Raw genomic sequence first — 17,583 nt, 5'->3', positions numbered from 1 at the left:
ATACTTTAGCTTGCTGCTTAATATTCTTTCATATTACAATAGGTAACATAGGCCAAAATAAATCTGCTATTCTTTCAGCGTTTATTCCCCTCATTCAAGGGGAATCCATCCATGTTTGTGCATCTGGCCCCATTTTTTCTTACAGTTTTGGAACCCACAAAGGCCTCTCTTAAAAAAGTCCATATGTACAATGCATTGTGGAAGTCAGTGCTATAGCATGCTCTAGAAGCTAAAACACAAATTGGCTCCAACAATGATTAAAAAAATTAACGTGGGGAAAAAATGCTTATCAAGTATTAACAAACCTGCTGGATCAGAGGCAACCTGATTCTCAGGTTTTTATCAGTTTTAAATCACTGTCTTCACTAAGAATCCATTACTAGCCAGTCTTCCTCAGGAAAGCCAGCATCAGGGAAGATGAGCTTTTAGTCTGGCTCCAAAGGTGGGTCCCATATCGAGGACCTCATCTGAAAGTTCTTTTCTGCTGATTCTAAAGGACTCAAAAATAGACTCTTGCAGAGAACACTCTCTCGCTGCATTCTGTTGAGGCTTCACTTCTTGTTTTCAAAGATAAACAAAAAACACTCCAAATCCAAACAACAAGAAACCAAAAAGGCCGTAAACCTGCAATTTTATTTCTTTTAATAATAGAGTTTGCATCAAGAACTCAGCATTTGCCCATTTCTGAAATTGCAGACCATCAGTAATAAAAGCAGTGTTTCTAGCAAGTTCAGCGTAAAATTTCATTGGTCACGGCCACAAAATGGTCCCTCATTATCTCATTATTAGTTAAAATTTCAATGCAGCTTTGGTACTTTTCCAATCCCCATCTGGACTGGCTGGGTTTCAGGTGGCTGAAACCACAGGATGTTTCCTCAGGATGCATCTCCACTTAGCAGAACCTACCCAGTGCATTTACAAAGTTACTACTTTTGCAAATAGGTAGGTAGGTATCTGGGGGCATTAGCAGGTGAGAGAAGGCACTTAAAGACTTCAAAGGTACTTCTGCCTTCGCCCAAAACCTTGACTAGAGATTAGCATACTATTGTATCTTCTACCAACAGTAATACATTGCTATACCATACGGAAAACAAGTTAGTTAAGGAATATTTATCCTGCAAAATTAAATTTCATGACAGAAAACCAAAATAGAACAAATGTATCCTTAACAAGGAATCTGCTTTTCTGAAAGTCCTGTGTACTGAACGTCCAGACTCTTCACTCATTTCATGCATACTTTACCAATTAAATAAATGCCATATCAATTTTTGAAAACAGCCTTGCAATGACAGAGCTGTTCAAATGACTTCTCAAGAAGATCAGATTTAAATGCTTGAGTCATGGCTGTACAGTGCGTCACTGAAGACATTACCCTGGCAAGTTGAAGCAAGCACAGAATGCCAGCAAGGCTAAAGAAAGGCAGCTAGGTCAGACCTCAGTCCAAGACACCCAACATAATTCCAAACTGATTTACATATTACTTTCACAAGCACAATTTGTTTCCATGTACAGCAATGATGAAAAAAGCACCAGCCAAGCAGCAAATCCAGAGAGCCTAATTTCTGGCTGAGGTCTTGTCCAGGTGTGTCCCATGGTCCAGTACCCCCAGCCCAGAAGTGTTCAGCAGGGAGCCAGCAGGATACCAGCAGCACTGACATTACTCTTTCCATAGATTCACATATAGAAAAATCCTATCCTCAAAGGTCAGCACAAACTTAACCTGTATCATTCTCCAAAAAGCAAATTGTGACTGAAGTTATATTTTAAATGATTTGTACCCATTAAATGCTTTAGTATAAGATTCAGGTTCAGCTGGACCAAAATGCATTTCCTTCGTTTCTTCCAATGGAAAAAGGTCTCACAGACATATTTAAGCCCTTCTGTGAACTCCTTTCCCCAGAATCTGTGCCAAAGACTAATGACATATGGTATCTCTCCTAGATTTGCAAGTTGAAAAGAGCAGGAGAAGACCCCTTTCATTACCGCATAATAGCATGCTTGCAATAGTTCAATAGCTATAATGAAACATGACAACTTGGATCTGCTTCCAGTGATGTCTCGAGCCAGTGTCTGAATTGCACACTTCTGAACATGTGTCAAGTAATAACTAAATGCAAAATTCCTAGACATCTGGAGGGAAAAAAAAAATCCTAATTTTCATGTTTATCGGTGATCAGCAATTTTCAAATCACAAGTTTCTACAAAATGTTGTAAATTGTTACTTGTTCTTAAAGAAATTTCTTTTTTCCTTATTATCTTGGGATGCTTAAAATCATTTCCCTGAGTCCTGCCCTGTAATCTGTGGCAGTGATCATTATATTTTAACAAAAAAAAACATACAGCCACAGATGGAGGGGAAAAAAGCAGGGGAAAAAAAATAGATAAGAAAGAGCAGAGCGCATTTGTCTCCTATGCTACTGTAGAAAGCCTGACTGTAGGTCTGGCTGCTCAAGCCTGTCCTCAAGTGTATTTCATAGACTTGGAAAATGCAGATAATGTGGAAAACTGCAGTTTAATAGCATACATGTGCATCAGATACCAAAATGCAAATTTGGATCCTGTTCTCAGTATCCTAAATTTAGATCCTATGCACTCAACTGCTATGGTTACACAGATCTACAATACTTATATCAGCCGAGGCTTCTGACACTCAGTTACTTGTTTCTTTTATAAAGAAACATTTGCCTTGATATTTAAATATCGTGACCTAAGTCAATCAAAAGACACACAATTTTCTTACAGCTCACAAGAAATCCTGTGTCATCTTCAGGACCAGTTCCTTAAGGATTATGTCCACTCAGAAGCCACTAAGAGTAAAAAATTTACTACTTTCATTAAATAAAAACTCATAATGTCACGTTAACAGAAGTTGTGGCATCTGGAGTCATGAAGAGAAACACTAAGAATCTCCTTAAGCTCAGAGAGGAAAAACCCGCAGCTGATAATGCTGGGTGTGCAATCCTTACACAGACAAAAATCCTGCCCATGCAGACAGAAGAGAAATCCCATGGAAAAAGAGCAGAATTTTAGCTGATGGAAGGCAAAGAAAATTCCTTCAACTTGGCTCCTAAAGCCCTGGGCTGAAGACCAAACTTTGATGCTTTCTGGTTAAGAAGTGAAAATACTAAAACAAACAAACAAACAACCCCCCCTATAGATTAGCAGGATTGCTGTAAGTTAACCCATTTCAAGTTGCTTGTAAGCAATGGAATTCTACCCCATTCCAAGCAGACTATACACGTGCAGCAGACAAAGCCCAAACTCAACATTTTGCCAGCCCTCTTCTTCACTGCTAAATTTAATTAATGAACAAAGGCCTCATCTAGTATTTCTCAAAAAGTTGTTTTTTCTTTTTTTTTTTCTTTTCTTTTTTTTTGTCCTTCTATGCCCTCATTTTTCCATTTCTCCAATAAAACACTCAGACCTTCTTAGTACTCCTCTGCTGGCACTAATAGGATTCCATTATCTGACATACAGTGAGTCATCACAAAGAAACAGAAAACCTTGCTTTCCTATACAGCAGTCAAGTATCTGCTCCTTTATAAGGTCTCAGCTGTAATTTCTCTGCTCGACTTAATTCCTCTCTTTACTGCCATATTATAAAAATAGGGGTGCTTTAAAGTAAGTAAATAAATCAGCACCACACAAAAAGTCAACAAAATCACTTAAACAGATAATATATAGCTCATTGTGTTCAGCACTGCAAAGTAACACCAGTTGGTCAAAGGTCCAAGGACAGCAGCAATTTTTTCAATCATACTGGCACCTACTTGCCCAGATTTGTGATTTGAATATAAAGTGAAGAAAGCCTTGGACAGTTTGGCTTTGCACTTGTTTTAAGATTTCCTCGAAGCTGAAAACAGAAAGTGACATTAGAGAAGAACTATTCATTTAGTAATAACGTGCATGAAACCACAGAAATGTAAACTCTGGAAAATGCAAATAAGCTGCATAAAGATTTAACTGTTGCTGTACTAATAGGGTCAAACTGTAATTTCAATAACACAGGTCCATCTGCTTTGATCTCTCCAAGGGTTGCGTGCTGCTACCTAATGGTCTCAATAATTACATATTTGCTGTGAGCAAAATGAGCCCCAGTGAAAACAAACACCTGTGCAGTTCTCAGTTGATGGGTCACACATTCAAATGTATTTTATATCTTTTAGTTCTAATTTTAACCTTCGTGCAAATTTGGAGTTATACTACTGAAGACAATGAGGATTTCTATTGTTGTAATGAAGGACAGAGTCTGTCCGTAGAGATTTTTTTTTTTAATAAAATCTTCAAACAGGCATTTTAAGTGAATTTCACAATGTCTTTACTCAAAAATGAGCCGTTCGCTAACTGAAAGTAACAACCAAAAAGGAAAGTGAAGGGATTGGGGAAAAAAAAAAAAAAAAAAAGGTTAAAACTGTAGGGACTGGGATATTTAATCATTGATAACACTGACTGAATTGTAAAGAGGCTCAAAAGAGGTGTATGTGAATGGAGATGTCAGATTAGCTTTCCTACTGGTTGGGATTTCAATAACCGACAGTAGATAAGATACAATTAGTATTCATATATTGAGGCCAGAGATTTGGAACCATTTTTCAAAGCATTGTCTAGCCTTGAAAAAGTTTGAGCTGCTCTATTGCATTTTTACAAAATATATATTTTAATAAAATACACTTCACAGGAGAAGAAAAACGTTGGACAATTGTCTTAATGTTTCAACCACCAGAAAACCAGCTGAGAAGCAAATGAAGTTGGAGAGTCCTGGAAGCTGCATGACTGATCTATCAAGACTTCCACTGTACTTGAAAGGTCCATGGGTCACAACTGCAGGAAGTCACATTTTGAGACCCAGCTATGAAGCTATTCGAATGGCCCGAAGATATATCCCACATCAAATGGCTGACCTCCTGCACTCCAATACTGCAGGTCAGCTCATGCTTTCTAGCCAGAGGCCCTTGCTGATTCTTTTTCGTAATATCTTGGAACAAAGAAACACTCAACTTTCTGGGAAGTCTCCCTGGGTTACCTAGAACTCAGTTTGGCAAAACCAACCGCAGCAGCTCTCTTACAAACTAGTTAATCTCTCTCAAACAGCGGCAATAAAACTGAACTCCTGACTGCCTTTAACATCTCCTTGTCCCAAACTTCACATCATAGAAACATTTCAGCTTATTTGGCTTTGCAGTGATATAAAGATGACTTACAGAAGTAAATGTTTCCTAAAACCTGTCAGGTCGTAACAGAGAAAAATGTGCCACTGTATCGTGTACACCACATTGTTAATTAATGAGATGCAATTATCATTACTCAAATGTTAGTCCTTCATTTAATTTTCTGATTTCTTTGGTCTCTCCAGAACAGGTCAGTGCAGGGAAAAATGGTACAGAAAATTTATGCAATGTAACTTTGATGAAAAACTGAAGAATTCTGTTGAAAATTTTAAGAAACTATTAATGCCATCGCCCACCTGTGGAATACAGCACTGCTGTGTAGTTTTAGCTAACCAGCGACCTCACCAAGCAGTTACCTAGCCAGGTGGTACTGCATTCCACTATCTTACATGTCAACATAATGCTGAGTATTTGCAGAGTGCTAAACTCTATAAAACATGAAAATATCACACGTAGTTCAAAACATTAATTGGTGTTGTTATGCAGTAATATTACTCAGTGTTCTGCTGGCTTATTTTCAGTCTGCTTTTTCAACAGGGTGGTTACTTTGATGAATTTCTTGCCTCTAAAAATAAAACAACACGATTCTATTAACTGCTTACCGCAAAACATAAAGCAAAACAGAAAATAAATCAAGTAGTAAAGGTGTAAATATGTAAATATCATGTTTCCAAAGCTTTTAAATGCCCTTGGTATAGTGGACCCCTAGGCTGCTTTGTTTTTGAGATGGCTTTATTTATTGCTAATGTATTCATCATTCAGAATTCACACTGTAGGGACACCAGGCAGACCTCAGGACCTTCAGAGCAGACTACTGCTCACCCTGAGCTTGCATGTGCCCTGGAGAGGCTCAGTGAGGGTGCTCCGCTGTAGCTACAATACAGCATAATTACAATTGCTCCATCATTATATGTGCAGAGTTAGGGCCTCATCGTCTGCTGAACTCACCTCCTCTCGATGTCACTGGGATTTAGTGCTAAGGATGTAGCTGTTACTTAGCCAGAGCAGATATACACTTATCAGAGTATCCAAACGACCATGCTCAAAGCCACTGGCAGGCTTTTATTGTTCTGCTGATTACAAACTAAAAAGCAAGAGGAAGAGACACTACAGCTGCCCATGCATGAAGGAGAACTTTCTCAGCAATACACTGATGGGACATTCTTGCATTGCTTTTCCCCACAGATCATGTCAGACAGCTGTGTTGCACAATTCTGCAGTAGCTGTGGTTTTCAAAGAAAACATTCCAGGAGACTGCATCACTCTGGTTAATATAGAAAAAAAGAGTGCATTTTTTCTTATTCCTGAAATATAATGGACAAAAACAAGGTAATGATGATGACTGATATATTCCAAAGTGTAATCCAAAGTCTACAAAATATAGAAAGGTAGAATTGAGGTTGCTTTTCAAAAGAGGGTACAGATAGAGAAAATTGTCTTCAAGTGCACTTGCTGTTCTCCATGCCAGGGCACCCAGAGCAGATGCAGCAGCTGCACCAATGTGGTAGGCTAAACACTGGGGAATATAACCCAGGGGTAAGAGCAGCAAAACACTGCCCTAGATCATCAGAGCACTGCAAATTCTCCACTGCAATGGGGCTTCAAGAGCAATATGGACAAATAACTGCTAGGAACAATGTAAATACAGTCACCTCCTCCAGGGCCAATGGAGCAAAATGCCAAATGTCTTCAACCCACAAAACCATCACACCTCATATTCATCTCCAGGCTGACTTTTTATTTCCTCACTTCTTTCTTTTGCTCATCCCAAGGACATCAAAAGGAACAGTACCCAGGAATCTCCAGTCTCACCAGGAAATCTTGCTGACTTGAAGCTTAACCTACTGCAATCACCACGGTCTGGGGAAAGCAGGAGAAAACATTTTAATTGCTTTGAATGTTTTGACATTAGAAAGCTACTTTTAAATAATTTATTTAAGGGAAAGATATTTTCCAGTACGCCGTGACTACAACTGATATACAATAATCAATCCCTTGGATTATTTTGCCTCCTGGAGAACAATAGCAGCTCAATCATTTACGCAACAATAGATGATGTAATTTCTCTTAAATCAACACAATGGTGAGATTCAGAGTTGGTTTCGACCTGACTGAAAATATTTTAGAGCCACAAAATTGACAGAGCAAATATTGCGAGTGCAGGGAGCTGAGGTGGAGACCAACTAATTAAAAAAAAAAAAAAAAAAAAAAAAAAAAAAAAAAAAAAAAATCCTCTACAAGAAGCTGCTGCTCCTGACAATACAACCACTATATTTCTTCAATTCACTAATATTGCTCTCAAAACAAATTATAGCATATTTTTATACTAGGCAAATACCTAATTGCTTTACCACTCTGCCTCTACAATAAGGTTCTAAGATGAATCCCACATCTTTATTCTTCAAGCAGCATCACTAACTTTCATTTTAATCTTTTGCAGCAAAACAAAAACTGCATCTTATTGTAAGTAATATAATTTATTTATACTTGATATAATTTGAAAAAGTGATGACACACCAACAGCTCAAGCATGAAGCATTTTTTACTCTTCAGATGAAGTGACAGATGATTATCAAATAGCATTTACTTACTATTTATATGTTATTAAAAAAATCACTCCTTTTAAAATGCATATGAAGACAGCAGAAGATTCTATTTTCTCTGGTCTTCCTGGATTTGGAGGATATCTAGGGTGACAGGTCACACAGTCACAGAAACTTGAGCAATCGGTCCACCCCATTGTGAGAACTGTTTTCTGCAACTTACTGCTCATTTCTTGCCAAGAATCTTACCAGTCACTGTTTTCATCACTTGCCTTCTGCTTATCCAGTTCCTAACTCATTACTCTCCCTGACAGGCCCTTTCTTGCCCAATAATTTGCTTCCCCCCTCCAGCTGGTACTACCATCTATAAAGGATAACAATTTTCTAAACATCCAAGAAATTGGCAGTCAATTATTCAATCTGCTTTTTAAACATTTGCAGTTTGCTCAGTTGTGCCAACATAAAACAACAACATTCAAACATCTAGGACAGCAATTTGAAAATTAGGCATCACAAAGCATACAGGACCACAAAGCAGACAAACTGGATCACACAGCGTGTGGAAATGATGTAATAGGAAATAGGATACAAGTCTAGAATAGCATCCAAAGTAGAAGAGTCTGGAAACTGTCTAAGTACTGTAACCCTCAAGCTCAAAGATAATCTCCAAAAAACTCACATCCTCACTTACAATGATGTCTGGTGGTTTGGTTTTTTTGCACGCGTTTTTTTTTTTTTTTAATCATTATTGTTTTTATTATCCTACAATTTGACATGTGTCAGCTAAAATAAAGCATTTTCATTGGAAAAACTCTACTTTTGTGAAGACAAAATTCAACAGGTTCTTCTGAAGCCCTTAGGACTCTGTTTGGACTTCTGGTGTATTCACCAGTTCTGTCTGATACACTTATTGAAACATGTTTTCTCAGAACAAATGCTGTAAGAAAGTTTAGAGAAATACTCAAAAGTCTATTACTTCTGCTACACTTCATCAGTCCCAGAGAACATTTTAAAGAGGAAGTTCCTTTGACAGAAGTGCTTGCTACAACACTTACTATATCAGACAAGAGAAATTCTTACCTATGATGATTCTTCATCTTTTATAAAAAATGTAGTAGTGGACCTCAATTCTGTGCTACTATTAAAATCATAATGATGGCACCTGAAAAGGTCACGCTCGTTTTTGAAGCTTTCTGTATACAAAACATACATTTCTACTGTATCGGCACTACAACTTTCGGGTTGCATTCACTACCATTTGCTGAGCTGTGTAGACATAATCTTCCTTTTTGTTTACTTGTCAACAATATTAATGCTTTCTATTTTCAACACTTTACTTTCTTCCTACTTTGAAGATATGTCAACAGGCAAAAAAAAGGTACACTTAGTACTTGAATATGTAATGCAGCTTCATCTTTAGGCATATTAGTCATTATACAGAGGATAAGAATTTGTACTTATTTCATAAATATTTCATCAGTATTTTCTGCATGCTAAGTTATACACGGTACATTTCTCATTTTAAAGAAGAAAATAAAATTTATTATCAATGAGCACATGGGAATGACAAATACTTTCCAGCTGTTTCTTTTCCTATATTTTTTCCATGCCTCAAAGGACCCCAGAATTTGGTACTGTTAAACTGGGTAGCCCCAAAAATGTCAAAAGATCGCTTTTGTAAAGAGCAGTTATTGTAGTGAAGTCAATTACTGTGATAGCTTCGTCGTATCACTCCCTCTATAAGCTTGAAAATATTTCACACAAGCTAAGCTAAAAGTTTCCATTAATCACTGTCAGCAGCATTAGTCAATTCCCATAACACATCATTAATTTATGCAATGCACCCAACTTTGTTCAGGGATATTAGACAAAACTAACTAAATAAAAAAAAAAGACTAATTCAAGATTTGAGGGTTTTGCTCTACTCCTATCTCACTGCTATTACTATCTCACTGCTAGCAATATAATCCATTACCCAGAAACACCAGCAGCCTCTGGCTTGGCAAGGCCCCCATCTCTACTAGATCTTTATCAAGAAGCATTACAAGAAGTTGAACTTTTGGCAACATCTTTTGGATCTCTTGGGAATTTTAGCACTTCCCAATGAAAGCATCCAGATAACTGACACACCACAATGCTTCAGGGCTATTTCTTGAACTGTGATACCTCACAGAACACGACAGTGGCATTTGGTCACAATGTCTTTTTTTTATATTTAAGATTGACACTTGCTGCAATTACCCTTTCCACAAGATTCTGCTTCAGAGATGCACAGCCTCTCAAATTACTGACAGCCCTGCCACAAACCTGACTTTGTTCTCTTAACCAACTACTCCCCATGGCATTTCATTAAAGGAATATTTTGTCCGAAAGCAGCACTGCCAAATACCTTTCTGCTCATAGCTTGGTTTGTTGTTCCACTTCTGGCTGTCTTTGCTGAATGACATGCAGATTTGGAGGTAAGGAAATTAACAAGTAGAACACATAATATTACAAACTACCTTCATGCTAACTTTCTGAGAGAAAGGGTTAGACTTTCCACAGTAACATGACATCTAAACAGTATATTAACAGTTCTTAAATTCATGCAGCCTCCCCCACCACGTATCTTCTAGCACCTCAAATCTGTGAGTAGAAGCCAGTCACTGCTTCCCTTGGAGTTTCTCTGAGAATTCAACAGCATTTTTGCATCTAAACTTGATTCAAGACCTATTTGTAGGGAACAGAGATACTATCCTCACCTGCCTTAGGGTGTAGCATGAGCTTAACACATCACAGTTAAAAGGAAAGGACCACCGTAAGTCAGAGATGAAATTTTTAGCTGTTTGGGTGGTCAGTTCTGAAATACCAGTTTAGGTAAACTTCTGTCAGTTCTTGAAATACTACTACTTCATCCCTTGAGAAGAGCTTAGGGTAATATGCTGACGTTACGTGAGTTCATTATCAGGCCAGTATTTAATACTAGAATTGGTCTATATTTTGAGAGTGGTCCAAAGTACAAAGCAAATTTCCTCCCAGAGACTTTTCTGGATGCAACCATCAAGTAAAATATTAGTTGTGATAATTTTACAAAAGGAAGACTTCTGATTGTTGAAATGTCATTTCAGGGCAATTTTGTGCTTGCCTTGCATCCCATGATAAGTATCAGGGAAAAGAAATATATATATCAGCTCCTTAAAGAAGAGAAACTGTGTCATATCTACCTTTTAAAATTGAGTCTTCCAGGATCAAAGCAAAAACCAATAGAAGCTTTATAAAGACAGTGCAGTTTTACATCAGGGCTGAATTTAGCTCCAAATCTTTGGCTAAGACTTTAAAAGGTAGCAAAAGAAACTGGAGAAGAAAAAAAGAAAAAAAAAAAAAGACAAAAAAAGGACAACACAAGGTCACTACAATGGAAGAGAAATAACTGGTAAAAGGTGCTCTGTTTTTTTTCTTTTCCCAGATGTTGTAAAGTTGTTGTTTATTTAGTCAAAATGCTAATTTCAACTTTATGACAAGAAAAAGCGAGTACTAGAAGGCAATAGCTCAGCAGATCTGTGTTTGAGCAGAATCAGAGTACTAGCTCTCAAGAAAATACGCAAAAACAAACAAAAAGGAACAATTAAACCAGTTGGCTGCCCTAGCTGTGGCTTCACTCACTTCTGCCCTTAGTTTAAAATCACTCCTAAATGAGTTATTTTCTTATTTTATGCTAGCCAATGTACAATGTACTCAGATGGTGAAATTTCCTGTAATAACAGGAAACATGCTTTTGAGGGTGTCCCTCGTTCCCACCACATAGTCCAACCTCTTACACTATCAGCACTACACCAAACAAATAACTGCATCCCAGAATATGGACGTAAGCTTGACCACTTGATGCCAGTTGACACACTTGTTAAAGTACTCAGTAGGCATCCAATTATCTATTGTCCATCCTGAAAGGCATTCCTGCTGATAATGAGTCTGCATTTCATCCCATTGGCAAAAGGGATGGGCAAAGTGTGGTTTATTTACTGTAGAGATGTTCTCTCACTTTCACATGTTCCTAGAACAAATACTATATCCATAAATTTTACCACTAAATATTTGGATTTAACCATTTCCTTTTATTTCAACTGAATTTCCATTCAGGCCTTGAAATGCAAAGGCTTCACTTACTTTCTCAGTTTTAGGCGTCTGTAAACAGGTTCAGAAATGAAACTGAAATCTCAAAAATGTAGGGAAAAAAAGCTTTCTGAGATTCAGAATTCAATAATTTCATACTGAAGAAACTTGAAAAAAACATCTCAGCATAAGCTCTAAGCCAGCTAAGAAAAAAAAAAAAATCACAATGCTCTAATAAACACCTAATTAAAAGGTCCACTTACTTGCTTCTTGAGCCCACAAGAAGCCATGGGCTGGCTGTGGAAAATTTGTCGCCCTTTCCTTAACACTTCCTAAACCTTGAACTTTCATATAAGCCTTCAAGCACTCGTAAGAGGAATATGGGGAAAAAAAAAAAAAAAAAAGATGGGAAACAACAAGAGATTACTCAGATGCATACAATAGTCATTCTGGGATTGTTCCCTCTGTTACATATAGCCAAGATGATGATTTGTGTCCGGTGTACTCTCGCAAATCCCAGTTAATGCAACTCCCCTCACTTTGAGATGTGGCTGCAGTCAGTCACTCTCACTCTAAAACATCCAGGTCTTCAAGCTTTTTCTAGCCATCATCATCCTTCTATTAGAAAATAAGATCTAAAAGGCACTGGTATTCTTCCTCACCCACAGATTATACAAACTGTGAAGTATTTGAAAGTTGTTTCCAAAACTTGTACAGTCTTCATCACACATTTACTGCCATCATTGTGAAGCACTGTGAAACTTCTACGATACAGCAAGCCTGTCTCCAGAGCCAGCTATGGGCATCTATCTACCTTTGGCCACATCACAACCTTTCCTTGTATTTCCTTGTATTTCCTTGTGTTATCTTTGTATATAATCTGTGTGTCCCAGATGTAACTGCATATGGTTGCTTGCCCACTATATTTGCATCTTGGCAATGCTTTTCAGTATGCAGCCTGTGTAAAATAAAGTCTAAACCAAAACTAGAAACTGTGATGTTCTGAAAAAATAGCAAAGAATTCAGACAAATGCACCTTGAGATACAGAGCACAGCACTGATGTAATAGAAAAATGAACTTCACTTCACTGGCAGACAAATCCTGCTGCCTTGCTCAGTTAGTCCCCCAGGCTGGAACAGTACTGTGACAGAACAGAAGTCAGATCTCAATCATTTCATCACATTTTTTTGGAGGTGTGCGGCTAGTAGGATCAGAGCACACCAACTGGGACACACCATTTGATCTCGTCCATTTCCTAAAGCTTGAGGCTTAAAGGGAACCTTAGACCATTAGAATCACAGAATAGCCTGAGTTAGAAAGGACCCACAAGAATGACCGAGACCAAACTCCTGGCCCTACACAAGACCACCCAAAATTCAAACCTTGTGTCAGAGAGCACTGTCCACTTCTTGAGCTCTGACAGGCTTGCTGCTATGATCGTTTCCCTAAGGAACCTGTTCCAGTACCCAATCACTCTCTGGTGAAGAACTATTTCCTAAAACCCACTTTTTCAGCTTCTCCAAAGGAACAGATCTACCTTTTTCCATTGATCTGCTGTTTTCCTTTGTGTACCACCAGGAAAGGTCTGGCTTTGTCTTCAAGTACCTGTTGTGTATCCTTCTCAGCTACCCCAGGGATGACAAAGAACATCCCATATGTACACCATTAATTATCTGTTTAAAACAGGAGGACCGCATCCACACTACTTGTTGGGAATAGTCTACAGCCTATGTCACTTTCAGACCTGTGACTGGGACACTGGGACCAGTTGGATGAGTATTTTGTTAAGAGCCACACACACATTATTTTAACACAGCACAGAACATCATACACCAGTATTTGAATAATAGCATGGGAGCAGTGTCCAAGAATAGCTTCCCTGTCAGCACAGGTCATTACATTTTGTACAGTTACCACAAAATCAGACACAGCAACCAGAGATGAAACAGACTTAATAAATATATATACTATACAATACATATACATTCTATATTTTTAAATCTAATTGATTCTTACCTTACATTACAGATTGAAGTCATAAGGGCTATCACAGCCTGACGTTTTATTTAGTCCGGAAAACTGTGGACCCCAAACTGTATGTACCAGGCAAGAACCATCCCAACCAATATTTGGTATAGAGATCAAAAAATCCGTTTCAGTTCATTATATATGTTTTTATAAGTAGACATTCTTCATTCCGCTGCACTGAATTGGAACATATATTTAATTACTCATATGTTGACCACAATGTAGGAGGGAATAGCAGAGAAGTCTTAATGATGAAGAAACAGTAGAAGCGATACCTAATAATTTTTGCTTGGTATTCAGAAAGAAACAGAACAATACAACCTATTAGTTTGCATTAACAAATCTATTATTTTGCCCAAGACGGATAACATGTGAATCAGCTTGTTTTTACCACTGTAATTCTGTTTGCTCTTTTTGAATGCTGACAGTGTTTACACTCTTCCTGACTTCTAAAACCCCAGCAGAGCACCACATTTGGGGGGCCTTTTTCAATCAACTGCAGAACACAAATTCAAAGCTTTTGTGTGTATAACCACAACAGACTTTCTCACCTCTATCCAGTAACAGAGGTATTCTACTGTATTGGTCTTCATTAAAAAGAAAAAAAAGACTTTTTTTAAACTTTCATGCTGCCTTTTCACATGGATTTATCTCAGAAGTTTTAGTAGCTGTTATCAACTTTCCACTCTTCATAACTTCTGGACTGTATCAAATGCTGTTAGTGTCCCTTTTTCTATCTGTTATAAATTGCTTTTTTATTTCTAATCTCTGCTTTCACTTCAACACTAAGCCAGAAAAGGCTTTTAGTTTTTTTCTTGCCTGTAGAGTCATGGATTTCGGACTATCTAACTTACCTTTGTTTTTTAAGAACCTCCAATTTTCAGCCAGACTACTCAGGCTCTTATGTTTTTGTGGAGATGATATCACATTCATCGCCTTCTTGTTGCATATAAAGTTTGCCCTGGGTTCTAGTGGTTTTTCTTACTGGATCCTTTCTCAAGGATAAACAGCTTCAGGCTCAGAGTTTTTGCTCTGAAGATTTTTATTTCCTTTTTCATCCTCAGAATAACCTTACTAGTACCTCTAGTTACTGCTACCTTGACCCAGCCCTTGCAGTGCCACCAGCTGAGTGTCTGCATGGCCCGTCTGCCATCTCAACTATCTTATTTACTACCAAGCTGTCACCTTCAATATTTATGCGCATCAGTACCTCTAAATGAAAGACAGAAGTAAGTCCAAAGGAGAACTGAGTTCTCTGAAGCCCAGGGTTATCATTTCCAAACAGCTTCCCTCTCTGCAAAGAGAGGGATTCTGGCTTTGAGCACCTAAGCACCTCTGAGCAGTAGTGTTGGTGGTGGGTACCATGAAATCCAGATCAGAATTTCAAATTGTAAGACCTTCAATTTTTCAAGTCACTTAGAGGAAAGTGGACAATTATCAATTTTATGAGGCCCTTGGGAAAAGTTCAGAAATAGTGAGGTTATATTTGAAAATTGTTTGCAAACAGAAAAGGTGCCTTAAATTGCCTCTTCAGTTCACAGAAATAATAGGTTTCAGCAGAGTTAAGATGCTAGGAGTTTTAGAAGTGTCACTGGGAAAAAAAATAATGGAAAGTGCTCAAAATGTTGGTACATCCTTGTAGCTCAGAGTGCAGTATATGCCTATTGTTACCTCTATGCACTAATTACAGTGAAGGGAAAAGGGCAACAATAAATAAAAAACAGATGGGGAAATGTCATCCAGTTAATCCAACTCTGTCCCCTTCTAATTCATAGGAAACATTTTATTTCTGGGTCACAATGGGTAGTGCTACAGCACATTTTATATGCTGGGAGTTTTTACAGAAGAGGGAGTTCTTACATTACATCTTTTCCTGACATTTTCTGACACTGATTTTTTTTTTCTTCACCCTACAACAGAGCACATGTAGCACATATACACGCACAAGCATATGAAATCAGGCTGTCTTATCTAATTTACAACTTTAAAAATTCACAGGTAGTTGTTCATGATTCATGTAGCTCTTACTACATCCATAATAAGTACACAGTAAGTGAGAGGAACAACAAAATTAGCACAAAGTAATCACTAAAGTCTGCTCAAGACTCACAAGGGGACAGATTCAAAAGTGCTCAGTAACCAATTCCAGTGTAGCCCTTATCTCCTATCTGTCGGACCTAGTAATCAGCTTTCATTCTATATGACATCAGCTCACAGATTTTTGAAATAAAAGACCTTTAAAAAATACCATAAGTCCCATACGTACTGTATAACATACCCAAACCTGTCCTCATTGCTGATTACAACAACTGATTACCAGGATGCAAAGCTGTTATGATACCCGATGGGATGACGGATGCAAGAGCACAACCATCTCTCATCTCAGGTAACAATGCATCAGTCTCCTTTCACCTGCTCCTCCAGTTACAGATTTGCTCTGTTTCATCTTTTTGAATAAGACTGCCTACCAAAAAGGCACAGAAGAGATAAAGAGTCTAACTCATGTCTCATTCTCCACACTGCTACTACAGTTGGTCTCCCTGATGGGCCAACAGACCCCTGCAAAAATGTGCAGATACACTGAGAAAGTTGCCCATAGCACACATGTATACATTTTAGCATTGCAAAAGACATATTACAATGCAGATACTAACTGGAATTTCATGCCGTTCAAAAGATGCATCTATCTGCCAACAGATAATTAACAGTGGCATTTTCAGTTCAGCAAAAATAGCTGGAGTGGTAAGTATTTCAAGTGCCAGAGATACCGGTTTCTATTTATACACAAGGAAAAAAATATAAAAATCTGCCTGAACCAACACCACTTTTACCATAATATTGACAACAGCCATTTCAGAGCACTATTCTAGAATGTGAGAATTCACAATCATTTACAAACATTAAGGAGCAGAGGGCAATAAAACACCTGCTGCAGTTAAGCAGAAGAGGGTAAGAGACTTGCCCAGGGCAGATAACAGCTCTGTGGAAGCAGCAAAAGCAGGTCGCTTTTCACTTGTGTTCACCAGCATGTCTCACCTTCCCCTCAAAAGCGTACTAATGGATGTTCTGAGAAGAAAGGACACACATCATGCTAGATTATATACAGCAAATATTAAAATTTCTTCGTTTGCTTCTGGAAAAACAGAACACGGAGCATACTTCAGGAGTTTCGTAGGGTGTTTTTATCTTCATATTTCCCTTAGAAGTAATTAAAATTTACATGATAAAGGATTGAGGTGCCATGCTTAATGTACTCCAGGCCAGAACACTGAACAACAGAAACACGTGGAAATTATTTTGAGTATAGTAGCTTCCCTAGTTTCAATTCTCCAAAATATCCCAGTCCTTCAGTCCTCAGGCTCACAGATTTTGTTCTTGGATCAAGCATAGCAAATCTGCAGATACAGTAGCTTATGATCCAATAAAAACCAGCCCCCAACACCTCTCCAAAATGTCTTGCTCAGTTTTCAAATTCCCTTTTCAATGGCAAGAGTAGATTATATTTAGCTCATGTTCCATTAAAAATTGCCTGTCTTTAAACAAGGAGCTGTTTTTTATTCTTTCTGTCTTCAGTTATATAAGACTTCACTGCTGTCTCCACTATGATAACACTCCAACAGTCTAAAAAATACATTTCAGGTGTTCAACATGAAGGAGGTTGTGTGAGTTTAACCTTCCTTGGGATCCTTGTGAGCTTTTTGTATTTAATACTTGTTTTATCTGAAGCCTGTGGAGGTTCTAAAATATTAGAAGA

At 37.9% G+C, this 17,583-nt stretch overlaps 1 long non-coding RNA gene across 15 annotated transcripts in view; it reads right to left on the bottom strand.

The window, feature by feature from the left end:
• Positions 1–17,583, bottom strand: part of LOC116243418 (uncharacterized) — a 326,478-nt gene that overhangs the window by 198,316 nt on the left and 110,579 nt on the right. Inside the window, exon 4 of one of the 15 annotated variants that reach the window (XR_004169960.2) lies at positions 6,886–7,028. The exons of the other annotated variants lie outside the window; for them this stretch is intronic. This is a non-coding gene — a long non-coding RNA (uncharacterized LOC116243418). Of the gene's footprint in view, positions 1–6,885; positions 7,029–17,583 lie in introns of those variants that run through there. 15 annotated transcript variants of the gene reach the window in all.

This window comes from Phasianus colchicus, chromosome 10 (assembly GCF_987193195.1).
Source record: "Phasianus colchicus chromosome 10, bPhaCol1.hap1.1, whole genome shotgun sequence".
In the NCBI taxonomy this organism is placed as follows: domain Eukaryota; kingdom Metazoa; phylum Chordata; class Aves; order Galliformes; family Phasianidae; genus Phasianus; species Phasianus colchicus.
Note: the sequence above shows the minus strand (reverse complement) of the source record. Positions and strands in the feature narration are given on the sequence as shown.